This window comes from Carassius carassius, chromosome 35, assembly GCF_963082965.1.
Source record: "Carassius carassius chromosome 35, fCarCar2.1, whole genome shotgun sequence".
NCBI lineage: Eukaryota > Metazoa > Chordata > Actinopteri > Cypriniformes > Cyprinidae > Carassius > Carassius carassius.
The window spans coordinates 6,046,461-6,057,308 of record NC_081789.1 but is presented as its reverse complement, the minus strand read 5'-3'; the positions used below and the strand labels follow the sequence as shown (position 1 = coordinate 6,057,308).

The 10,848-nt window shown below is 42.6% G+C and overlaps 1 pseudogene; it reads left to right on the top strand.

The window, feature by feature from the left end:
• The first annotated feature begins 6,551 nt into the window (after nucleotides 1-6,551).
• LOC132115614 (patched domain-containing protein 3-like) lies at nucleotides 6,552-7,926 on the top strand (annotated as a pseudogene).
• Nucleotides 7,927-10,848: the final 2,922 nt, after the last annotated feature.

Sequence of the window (10,848 nt, the reverse complement as noted above, 5' to 3'; positions counted from 1 at the left end):
GATCTTTAGTCTATGTGCTGTGTTCTGTTTTTGCGTGAACTTGATACTATTTTGCAGTGCACTTGCCATCCAATAATCACTATAAGCTTTTTGCTCTGTTGACTTTAAATAAGAAAATAATGAAATATCTCATGTAAATCTTGTAAACAGTGCTACCTCAGAATAACCATTTGGCGTCCATGAGCTCATTAGTCAGATAGGAATATATATATATATATATATATATATATATTTATATATATATTTTTTTTTATAAAGAGGAGTGTTTTGTGCTATATTGCATATCCATATTTTTACTTAACCTGTTGTCTACATAATAAGAAAGAATGCAAGGAGCTAAGGATAATATTCAACATCTATATTATCTCATGTTACTAATGAAGAAAACCAGATTGGTTTAGTATCTATATATTTATTATTACCTCAAACTGTCTAAACTTCCGTCATATTTGCATACTTGGTTTTAATTATGTCCTTGATGTGAATCATAAAATAATTAACAAATTGCATAAAAAATAATAATAATGCTTCAACACTGGGGTGACAGTCATCTGACATGACTTGAAAGCATTCATTTGTCCAACCAAATGCAACTGAAGCAGCTTATTATGATCTATGAAATTGTTTGAAAATGACAAGCAGCTACAGGAGTTTTGGAGCTAATCCCAAAAAGAAGTTGGATCTTTAATAGCAATATACCTCAGTCCAACAATAACTTCTGATCCAACACAGGAGGGTTCAATTAACCAGGCCAATAAATTGAATACTCTTTATGATCTACTAGCTATAAATAATTAGCTTTAGATTTATGAAGCTGTTTTTTATTAACCCTATAATTTACAGCATGTGGAGGCACCAAAACTCTTAATCAGTTTCACCCTTCCTATTCTTTTATATTTCCTTGAACTTGATAGTATGCAAACACATGCAAGCACACACACACATTAAATGCAATAATCCAGTTTGATTTTTGTTCGCACAAGGAGTGTGACAGCACCCAGTGCTCCACACAGAGATCTGATCTCACCATCATCCAGCCTGTCTGGAATGCCATGAAGAAACAGAACAAACTGAGACAGACTAAATCTAGAATATATAAATATTACATCAAAAAGAGAACAAATATAATTCTATTTAGTTTTTTATTAATATAATTGTTTTATTTAATTTAATATTTTAATACTAATTATACATTTCATAGTGTTTTTATGCATTTTTATATTTATTCCAAAATAATAAGTAAAGGCAGTAACAATTTGAACAATATTCTGATGACAGTTTATAATAAGGTTTCAATAGTTAACATTAGTTCCCTTTCAGTCGGTCACTCTCAATGTCATGTCAGTGACTGAAGAATTGGGATCTTGCTTAGAGAGACCAATCTTCTTTGAGTGTTAACTAAATGAGCCAATGCACATTGGCATGTGATTATTGCACCAGCTGCCGCTGATCACAGTGTGAACATAAAATGCAGCAGGTGCAACTCATACCAGCTTTTTGTTTCTGAGCTGAGCGACAACATTGTTCTGCTTCTACCTGTGTGAGGATGCAATACTGTACCCAAGAAAGGTGCATGGTTACAACCAATCTTGAAACTGCGTGGCTTGAACCGGGCAATGTTGATGATGTTGATGTAGAAACGCATCTTCAGGTGCATCCATCCCTGAGATTAGTTTGCAGCGATTGACCTGAAGGAATGTACTTTAATGTGTTGATCTTTCCGGACCACAAACCATTTCTGCAGTTTGCTTTCAAAGGACGTGCATAGAAGTAAAAGTGTCTTCCCTTCGGGCTGTCCCTGTTTCTCCGTGTCTTCACTAAAGTCTTGGAGGGGAATCTTGTTCCCCTCAGAGAGCAGGTTGTTCACATCCTCAACTATCTCAATAATTGGGTTATACTAGCAGTGAATACAGTCTCAATATCAGTTATGCAAGCAGAGGGACCTAAGTTCTCTGGCACCTCAGCCAATTGGGTCTTCAGGACAACTGGGAAAAGAGCAAACTCTCCCCAATCCAGAGGATCTCTTTTTTCGGTATGGAGTTGGATTCGGTCTTACAGAGAGCATGTCTCACGGAGGAATGTGCACGGTCGGTGCTGAGCTGCTTGAATTCATTCAAGGGCAGGACAGTGGTCCCTCTGAAATTATTTCAGAGGCTCCTGGGGCATACTTACACTGCTAGGGCTATTGCATATGAGTTCGCTTCAGCACTGGCTTCATGGTTGAGTCATGAGGTGGGCGTGGCAGCGCGGTACTCAGCGGGGTCAAGTTATACTGACCTGTCACCAAACCTTCACCCCGTGGTCAGATCTAACGTTCATCCGGGCAGAAGTGTCCCTAGAACAGGCCTCCAGGCATGCTGTGGTTTACACGGATGCCTCCACCACCGTCTTGGGGGCAACGTACAATGGCAATGCAGTGTCTAGGTATGGACAGGCCCCCATCTGCACTGGCAAATCAATAGTCTAGAGTTGTTAGCAGTGTGCCTTGCCTTGAACCGTCTCAAAGGGTTCTTACAAGGCAAGCACGTGCTGGTCTGAACGAACAACAGAGTGACCATTGCATACATCAACAAACAAGGTGGTCTGCGCTCTTGTCGCAACTCGCCCACCACCTCCTCCTTTGGAGTCAGAAGAATCTGTGGTCACTTTGTGCCATTCACATTCCAGACCTGCTCAACCGTATGGCCAACGAGCTGCCTCAAACTATGCTCCTGGGAGAGTGGCTTCTCCATCCCCAGACTTCCAGCTGATTTGGAGATGTTTCGGAGCCGCTCAGGTAGACCTGTTTGCCTCTCCAGAGGGAACACTTGGCATGGACAAACTGGTACAGAGCTGGGCACGGGGCCTGCGCAAGTATGCATTTCCCCCAGTGAGCCTTTTCACACAGACACTGTGCAAGGTCAGGGAGGATGAGGAGCTGGTCTTGCTTGTGATTCTGCTGAGGAAGGATTTACTGACTCAGAGATGGGCCACCCTGTGGCACCTACGTCCAAACCTGTGGAAACTTCATGTCTGGTCCCTGGATGGGACGCGGAGGTTCTTGGTGACCTACCCCAAGAGGTAGTTGTCACGATCACTTTGGCGAGACGCATCTACAAGACATGCTTACTCCTTGAAGTGGAACCTGTTCTTCGAGTGGTGTTCTTTTCATTGAAAAGACCCCCCGAGATGCCCAATCAGGGTCATGCTTTCCTTTTTTGCAGCAAGGGTCGGAGTGAAGGCTATCTCTCTCCACCCTTAACCCTCTGGAGTCGATTTACGCGTTTACACGTGATGAGGCATTTTCTCCTGATAACCCCTAAAAGATCTTAAATTACACTTTAAGTTTTCACTTTTTTTTGCTGCTAACCATGACTCTGTGGAAGGGAAGTCAGTAGGTACAGTATTACCTTTCATGGGATAATAAGAATTTAAAACGGGGGGAATACCATTATGAAATAAAGGTTTTCTCTAAAACTCGTTGGACACGATTATTGTCCCCCTAGAAATTCTTATGAGTAAAATATCTCTGAATTATATTCCCATTCATATTCACAGTTTTGAGCACTCCAGCATGATTATAAACATGAAGTTATCCAGCCATATTATCCATATTATCCATTCACAGAAATATAAAGAGGAGGGAAAACAAAGCCCAAATTCCCTTAATCATCCATCAAAAAATAAAAAAAAAATAAAATAAAAACAATCAAAGAATATAGTTCTGATGTGAAGCAAAAGATAATTTAGCTTCACAAATTGGTGAAGTGGCTTTAAGAAAAGAGCTAGAGCAGTGAAAATTCCCATTTACACCATCAGGGCAATAATTACGAATTTCCAATCAACATAAAATGTTACGAATATGCCTGGAAGAAGACGTGTGTCTATATCATCCTAATGCATGCTGAGAAGGAGAGTTTGAGTGGCCAAAGACTCTCCAAGGATCACAGTTGGAGAATTTCAGAAAATAGTTGAATCTCGGGTTCAGAAAACCATAAAAAATAAAATAAAATAAAAATTCAAACAGAACCTACATCACTACATGTTGTTTGGGAGGCTAAGAAAAATTTTCCTAGCTCATCCAAAAACAAACTAAAGCATATTTAGTTATCAGACATGCCTGGAACTTCAAATGGGACTGGCTTCTATGGTCAGATGAAACTAAAAATGAGCTTTTTAGCAGCAAACACTCAAGATGGGTTTGGTGAACACAGAGATAAAAATTACCCCATGTGTACAATGAATTATACTGCTGTATTATTGATGTCGTGGGCATAGGGGTCCTAGTCTGTCTCGATCTGAGGATCAAAGACGGGCACAGAAGACTAGAGTCACAACTTGCGCTCCTCCCCCACCTGCAGGCAGGGGTAAGAGGAATTGTGGGTCACAAGGAGGTAAGCAGAACCTAAGGGATGTGATCCGAGGTATCTACTCATTCCCTTTAGGGATAACTTCTGCTTTTATCCTCCCCTTCCTAATTCCTCTTCACCTGATCGAGGTTAGGTGGAAACCTCTCGCATAACAGTCTCCTATGCTGGACCTATAATGTTTTTGGCTGGTTCTATGTTCATAGCAACCACCCTACTGATGACTAAAAGGAGCCGCCCCTTGAGGGCGTCCAGCGCAGGAGGGTGGGTGAGTATGTAACCCTTTCTGTATACACTTATGTGTATTAAATTGCTGGTGGTTATTTGTCTACTAATAAACTCTGTGAGTTTCCTTTGCAGTGCTCAGTTAAAGTATTTTTACTAAACACTCGTCAGCACCAGCCATCCGGCTTCATGTTCCGTTATTCGGCGGCTGAGATCACAATTTTCTGTGGCAGCCTCTGCGATGCTTAGTAACCTTTAGGTACACACGCTAATCTCTGTGTATACTTTCTGAAAACCACATGGTGGTTAGTGTGCACGTGAACACTTTGCACACTTTCTAAAATCCACGTAAGTGGTAAGTGTGCACGCAAGACTCTGCGTTTTTTCTGAAATCCTGTACAGTAAGGCTTACGTGCTCCGCCTCATTCCCTTTCTTGAAATGATTAGACCTTGGTTCCTTGGGCTCCATTCAGCCAGTGTGTATTTGTTTATACACTTCATGCATCGCTTCCCTCAACATGAGGGGCTATTTGAGCGATTCTCGTGGTAGTTTAGCAGTGCTCCCCTTTTTCAAGAAGGGTCGCCTATGAGCGCACTACTCTGAATTCGAAGTTCTCCTCTCATATAAGACTGAGTTCTCTGTTTTTTTTCCCCAGAGTGCTCCAGCATTATTTCCAAAGATCGAGTTGATGATTCTCAAATATACTGTTTTGAAAAGCCCCATTCATCTTGGGCACCATTCCACCTATGTATCCTCGGATACCAATCTAAACAGGGTGTTGCTACTAGGTATCTGTTGAGACAGCTCCTTCAGCAAGCTTATCCGAAATCAAGCGGTAGCCCCTTTATGACAGGCAAGACTTAAAACTTAAGTATAAAATGCTAGGCTCTTTGCCGTATCCCTTTAAAGGAATATTTTCACCTTTCCATATACACCTAGGATGTCTCAAGGGTGAGTAAAACACAGTCTAATTTTTTGTGTGAACTAACCCTTTAAAGACTGTTCCACACATGCATGGGCAATCATTTTTTTATGGTTTATTGAACATGGACAGTAAAATGTAACAGTATGTCATGTACTGTATAATCACTTTTGTGATTGACATGCTGTTTTTTTTTAATATATATTAGATATCATTCTTCCCTAGGTTAAAATAAAAGCGGGATAAATCCAGGCTCAAAATTATTGTTTCATGTTGCTGATAATTAAGGATTTTAAAAGAAAAGAAAAGAAAAGAAAAGAAAAGAAGAAAAACATTTTCACCATATTTTAGAAATACAATTTTTAAATCCAGCCAAATGCTAAAACTTTCAGAATATATATAAGAATAAAACTATGAAATTTGTGTTGCTGCTGCTGAAGTTGATATTTCTGTCTCTGTGCATCAGAAAAAGTCATTTTGATATGTTTTGTAATTGAAAACTACAAATACAAATAGATAAAGGATAATAAAATAAACACTAGTGAGTGTATTTGAGTCAAATAGCCCAAAATCTCAAAACTGACCAGTGTGTGAAACAAAATGTGTTTGCCTATAGTGTCTTGCCATAAGTAAACTCTTGACTAGTTATCTGTAACCCTACAAAAAATAAATAAATGGGGAAGTAAACCCACACCAGCCTCAGTTTTTCCAAGGTATTTGTTTATTGACTTCAAGCTATATTATTTGGTTGATGATATTGAATTTACCTTTAGATGTTTAACCTTTGTTGTAGTTAATGAATAACTGTTGTCACCAACTGATTCCATAAATAAAAACTTCCTCCATTCATAGTTTAAAAGCCCTAGGCTCTTGAAGATGATTCTGAGGAAATATAAAATATGCCAGTATTACTTCTGGATAATTATTACAAAATCACACTCCTTATATTGTATGAACACACCTCTGGGCAGGGTTGAAGCAAATGTGTAGACTAATAAATTGAACAGATGAGAATATCTTTCAGAACAGATTTTAGTCTAGTTTTGCCTGTTTTCCCCTTTCCTTGAAGACTATGGCGTTTTATCGTACAGACTGCATTGAGAAACCTGTTTCTAAGCTTTTTGACAAACTTGGCCATCTGGTTTGCTCTTATCCGGTTTGGTTTTTTGTCATTCCTCTGATAATGTCCGCTGCTCTGGGAGGAGGACTGTACTTTCTCGAAGACCTCGAGAACAATGACGTTGAGAATCAGATCAATGGACCACCCAAACAAGCCAGACATTTTATAAAATATACTTTTCCAAGTAACGATTCATTGTTTTCAAAACAAAGACTTAATGCTGAAGGAAACTATTCAGTGGTCGTATTTTCTGTTGTGGAAGGAAACATTTTAACAGATGACCTGTTTGAGGAAATCAGTGAGCTCAACAAGCAAGTGCATAGTCTCTCTATCAAAGCCCATCAAACTCAGATAAGTTGTAAAGATATTTGTGACAGAGAAAATGGGGACTGTGTCTCAAATCCCATACCGGGCATTATTGATAATAAATTCTCCAATTTATAATTTCCGATAAAATTATGGAAAGGGAAAGATGTTTTTCTTGGCTCTACAGTAGGAGGTGTTGAAGAAAGAGGAGGTGTGATCCAGGAGGCACGTGCCATCAGACTTTTCTGCTTTTTGCAGGATAACAATGGAACCTCTGAATGGCTTCAACAGTTCCAAAATGTTCTATCCAAAAAAAAAAACACTCAGCAAAGGACTTACGGTACAGTAAGTAACCTGTGAGGGAGTTGTTCACACAGGCAAATACATTATACATAATGTGTTTTCATAAGTAGCATATATATATATATATATATATATATATATATATATATATATATATAGATAGATAGATAGATAGATAGATAACTGTCTCAATCTGCAGGTGTCTTATTTTACTTCACTCTCCAGATAATAGGAGAAACACACAACAGATGGCATTCCTCTCTTTTCAATAACTTACTCAGATCTCCTTCTCAGTGGTATCTTGCATGCGGTAAGCAACAGATATCACACATATTCTGACAGGGAGTAAAATCTAATTATGCAAAATAATAATAATATGTTCACACAGAATGAAATGTTTTAAAAATGTTTCTAAAGTAGCTGAATGTTTTCTGTAAGGGTTAGGTTTACAGTTGTTGTTGTTGTTGTTTTTTTCAACTGCTTACATTTAAAAAAAATATAATAATAATTCAAAGAATTGCACACACAAAGTGCAAAATGCCTCACATTTCTTGCAAATTGAAACACTGCATTCAAAATATCACAAACACATCTCAAAAGCATACTATTTTAAACACCTTTGCCACAATATTAATTTCTGTTAGATTTTTGTGTATGACATAAAGAATTGTGTGTTGTGTTTTGCAAAAAAGGCAGAGAATGAACGTATAGGTATTTGCAGATTTGGTGTGTGGTTCCGGTGTTTGAGTTTCAGGTTTCAGAAATTGTGTGATAAGTACAGTAAAAATGTTGTGTGTAAGCAGTTGAAAAAACGTACTCGGTTACTAACGTAACCTCGGTTCTCTCTAGAAGAGGGAACAAGTACTGCGTCTTAGCTAAGACGCTACGGGAAAAATCTCTTTTCACGAAATACTGAAGCAAAAAATTATCCTAATTTTGAATTTTTGTAAAGCGCATTTGCAGCAACACACAGCCATAGGCGAGACGGCTCGCTCGCTCATTGGCTGCTCTGCAGCAAGTGCACAGCCTATCGAGCGCAGGCTGATTCGCGCCCTTCATGCCACTTACCGCCGAAACGGGTGTGGCCCAACCCTATAAAAGGAGCTCGAAAAGGCTGACTCACCTGATTTATTTCATCGCCGAAGCGAACCAGAGTGAATCATACGCACGGCAGAGAACGCAGTACTCGTTCCCTCTTCTAGAGAGATCCGAGGTTACGTTAGTAACCGAGTATGTTCTCTTACGAGAGTTCTCTCATACTGCGTCTTAGCTAAGATGCTACGGGAACCCCATGTAAAACGCCGTGCGCGCAGGGATCACACACCAATAAACCTGAAACAACGCCCAGGATTTACAGTGCACAGTCACCCGAGGGACTCACAGAGAGTCCAGGACAGGAGAGGGGGGGGGCCCTCTGTCCCATATCTAGCAGCACCCGTAGATGCGGCAATACAACATCACACAGTCGAGGCAAGGCCTGACCAATGTGGCAATGCGGGTCTTACGCAATGCTGCCCATATAACAGTCAGCAGCGCGTAACGCTTACGAACTCAGAATTCCCATCAGGGCCCTGATTCGGCTATACCGACAGCAGCCTTGCTTGCAAGGCGGGAACCTCCAGGTTATAGAACCTGATAAATGTAGACGCGAGGCCCAACCTGCAGCCATACATATATCCTGCAAGGAGATCCCAGTAGACCACGCCCACGTCGAGGCGACGCCCCTCGTGGAGTGTGCTCTGACGCCCAGTGGGCACTGAAGGCCCCTGAAGCGTAAGCTAACGCTATGGCGTCAACTACCCATCTGGATAGAGTCTGTCTCGAAACAGCCATTCCCTTGGAACGTCCACTGAACGAGACAAACAGCTGCTCAGTCTGTCGAAAGACAGCGGAGCGAGACACATAAGCTCTTAAAACCCTAACAGGGCAAAGAAGACTCGAGTCTCCATCCTCTCCTGACACCGACAGGGCAGACAGGGCAATAACCTGAGCCCGAAATGGCGTGTTGAGGGACTTTGGCACATAACCGTGCCTAGATTTGAGTATGACCCTTGAGTCATTAGGCCCAAACTCCAAGCACGACTGACTCACCGAGAGCGCGTGCAGATCACCCACATGCTTCACTGAAGCGAAAGCCAACAAGAATACCGTCTTGAGCAACAGATGCTGGAGGCTAATCGATTGGATAGGCTCAAAAGGGGGACCCTTCATGGCCTCCAAAACCGCCGCGAGGTCCCATATAGGGACTGACGGAGGTCTGGGAGGATTCAGCCTCCTAGCTCCTCTAAGGAAGCGGATGACCAAATCGTTCCTTCCTATTGACTGACCGAGCGCTGTTTCAGAAAACGCTGCAATGGCCGCCACATAAACTTTGAGCATGGATGGGGCTCTGCCCTTATCCAACAGCTCCTGTAGGAAGGAGAGAACCTCCGCCACCTCACAACTAAGGGGTGAACATCCCCGAGCTGTACACCAGCTGGAGAACACCGACCACTTCGAGGCATACAGCCATCGTGTCGACGGAGTGCCCACACATGGAGGGACCACATTCCCTGGCCTGGAGGTCCCTCCTCAACGGCACTGGCCACGGGGCGATGTCTGCTAACCGCACCAAATCTGGGAACCATGGTTGGTTCTTCCAAAAAGGTGCTACAAGCAGTATTAAACATCTCGTTTCTTTCACCCGTTCTATCACCTGCGGAAGGAGGGAGACGGGAGGGAAAGCATAAAGCGGGCATGAACTGCCCTCAGCGAGCGCAAGTTGCGCTGAGCCCAAACCAGGAGGCGTTCCGTCAGCCTGTACAGGTTTCGGGACCCGAAACCGCCCTGGCGATTTATCATCCTGACCCATCCTGAAGTGGAGGCGTCCGTCGACACCATCTTCACTTTCGAGGAAGTCCCCAGGTTTACACCTGATTGGTACCAGTCGTTTGCTGTCCAGGGTTTCAGGGCTGTAACGCAGCCCTGATTGACCTTGAGACGCAGTCGACCAGATACCCGCGCTTTCAGCCAGAACTGCAGGGGGCGCATGCGGAGCAGGCCCAACTGCAGAACCGGAGATGCTGAGGCCATGAGACCCAGCATCCTCTGACATTCTCTGAGCGAAACGGTCACGCCGCAGCGGCGAGAACTCGCCGCGCGCTGAATGCCCAACACGCGCTGTGGTGACAGCCGCGCCGTCATGGAACGTGAGTCCAGAGCTTAACCCAAAAACAGTATCGTCTGACTGGGGTTCAGCGAACTCTTCGTCCAGTTGACACTGAGACCGAGTTTCTCGAGGTGATCGAGTAAAACGGCCCTGTGCTCCACAAGCTCCGTTCGTGATTAAGCCAGAATCAGCCAGTCGTCCAAATAGTTCAGCACTCGCACGCCTCTGAGTCTGAGAGGAGCGAGCGCTGCGTCCATGCACCTCGTAAACGTACGAGGAGCTACGGACCAGCCGAATGTAAACTGGTATGCCTGGCCCTTGAAGGCGAATCTCAAATATCGCCTGTGACTTGGCGCTATCTGTATTTGAAAATACGCGTCCTTCAGATCTATTGACATGAACCAGTCTCCTCTGCGAATATGCGCGAGGAGCTTCCTGGTCGTAAGCATTCTGAAACTGCGTTTCACCAATGCCTTG